This window comes from Octopus sinensis, linkage group LG11 (assembly GCF_006345805.1).
Source record: "Octopus sinensis linkage group LG11, ASM634580v1, whole genome shotgun sequence".
Lineage (NCBI taxonomy): Eukaryota > Metazoa > Mollusca > Cephalopoda > Octopoda > Octopodidae > Octopus > Octopus sinensis.
The window spans coordinates 1,133,038-1,135,537 of record NC_043007.1 but is presented as its reverse complement, the minus strand read 5'-3'; the positions used below and the strand labels follow the sequence as shown (position 1 = coordinate 1,135,537).

General features: G+C 42.1%; 1 long non-coding RNA gene across 1 annotated transcript in view; it reads right to left on the bottom strand.

Annotated features, from left to right (window-relative positions):
• LOC118765252 overlaps window positions 1–2,500 on the bottom strand; it is a 25,380-nt gene that overhangs the window by 10,447 nt on the left and 12,433 nt on the right. The gene's annotated exons all lie outside the window — the stretch shown is intronic.

The following is a 2,500-nucleotide window of genomic DNA, read 5'->3' as shown; positions in this document are numbered from 1 at the left end:
CCTACAATGTTATTTTAAAGATTAACACTCAAAATCTCGAAGCTGCGAGACAATGTATTCAAAACAATGCGAACAAGAGTGCTAATAGAGCGCAGACCTCCGCCAAGGCAACACCAATGTCCTCTCAGCGATTAGCTTAAACATAAACCCAATGTATTCCACGAAACAATAAAGTTTAATCTTAAAATCAACAGTTTTCATTTCTTAAATTCTAATTTTGCTTTTTTCTTCTTTTCCGAATGCTTCCTTCAACCACTTGAAAAACTCTGCCAATGAGGACAAATAAGGACTGCGTGTATGACACTGTCATTTGAATATATCAATTTGTTTTAGCGCGAAATTTATATCACCGTTATTGCCATTAACATCAGTGGGCATTCCTGTAGATGGGGAATCGGAAATTAAGTAGCGTACCTACGAACGCGTGTTATGAAAGCATCGTGGATTGCAATAATTTTTAAAATAAATAAATAAATAATAAGAGGCACTCAGAGAGCGCAGACCTCCGCCAAGGCGACACCAACGTCCTCTCAACGATTAGCCAGAGATGATTTTTAAAATGAGAATATCTGAAATAAACTCGACTGCTCTCACAAACGAGAATACTAAAAATGAACTCGACCTCTCTCAAAAATTAAGTAGAAAAATACCCGGAAAAATAATCCAGAATCCTTGTCCGGTACCTGATCGATCCCAATGGTAGTCATGGAATGTGAAGGTGGGTGTAGAAAAGTTAGTAACAGTAATAAATAGTTTATCCTTATCTAATACAAGCCAACGTTAACAAATTCATCATTCGAAATAGTTAGTCTAAAGGGGCGTAATTGAGAAAGACTTCAAAGTTAACGTAAGATCGTAACCCTGTAAAGTAAATATAACAAAACATCCAGAATCCTTGTCCGGTACCGGATCGATCCCAAAATCTAAACGGTTCGTGCCAGTCACGTGGCCAAACATCCCTGAAAGTTTCATTGGAATCTATCCAGCGGTTCTTGAGATATCGTGTCCGCGGACAAACAAACAAACGTAACTGAAAACAATACCTCCGCCTTCGCTAAGGCGGGCGGAGGTAATAAACAAACGTTACATTTGACAGAGCAATTTGAATGCTCAAGGGTTCAAGTTCATACGAAGAGAAGTGTTTTTAATGAAGCAACATTTTATTGTTGTCCCTTTCATAGGGTCTTCCGTACGGTTTGTGGCTGACCGTGCTTCAACGTGTGCGTGCGCGGGTGACGGGCATGTATGCATGCGTGCGTGTGTGTGTACGTATGCACGTGTGCGTGTTCCTGTGCATGTGTGTGTGCATGTGCGTGTTCCTGTGCGTGTGTGTGTGTGTGTGTGTGTGTGCGCGCGCGTGTGTGTGCATGTGTGTGTGTGTGTGTGTGTGTGTGTGTGTGTGTGCAAACCTGGGGAATCTTTCATTCTGAATTTGTTTCAGTCACTGGACATTTTTTTGTGTAAATCTGGTGTTTATCACGTCGGTCACTTTTGCCGAAACGCTAGTTAAGGGACGTGTAAACAAACCAACAACGGTTGTCGAGTGGTGGAGTAGAACAAGCAAAGAAACACACACACAAACACTCCCGAGTTTACTTCTACACGAGGTTTAAGCCCACTAAAAGCACGGAACCCATTAAAAGAACGCAACCCATTAAAATAACGGAATGGTGACACAACGGGAATGACATTAGTCGCGGGTTTGGTGGATCAGCGTTGGTCTATGTTTTAAATCAAACAAAAACAGCGGCGGCGGCGGCGGCGGTGACCTGGCATATAGTGGAGACGAACATTTAGCAGGAACATAGAGCACACAACAACAACAACAACAACAACCAGGAACAACAACAACCAGTTTTGTTTTGTTTTCTTTGACTGCTCCCAGCCGAATAACAATGGATGTTCTCTGTTCGAACGACGTGGTCACGTGATTGGCCACAATCCTCCGAGTAAATGCGTCAACAAAAACGATAAACAACAGGATGTTTTTCTCATGTCATTTTCTTCAAGTAAAAATAATGGATTATTACCACGGCGAAAATTTACGGAGATTCTTCTCTTTTTTTTTCTTTTCTCTTTTCTCTTTTTTTTAAAATTTTTATTTATTTATTTTTACTCAGCGATTTACTCAGCCATGTTGTCAAAAAGCCGGATATTGTAGGAAAGCGGATTAGTAATATTGGTGGTGGTGGTGGTGGTGGTAGTAGTAGTAGTAGTAGTAGTAGTAGTAGTAGTAGTAGTGGTGGTGGTGGTGGTGGTGGTGGTGGTGGTGGTTGTAGTAGTAGTGACAGCAGCAGCGGGGCGGTGTTGGCGGCGGCAGCGACGACAGCGCTGGTGATTGGTTCAAATCCGACCGAGGTCAGCTTTCCTATTCATCCCTTGCAGTTGACAAAATAACCCACCCACCCCCTGTAACCGACTAACCCCTTCACCTCAAACACCGCAAGCCGTTTCCCTAAATTAAAAACGGATTAAGGTAACCGTTATTCTTTTCGAATAC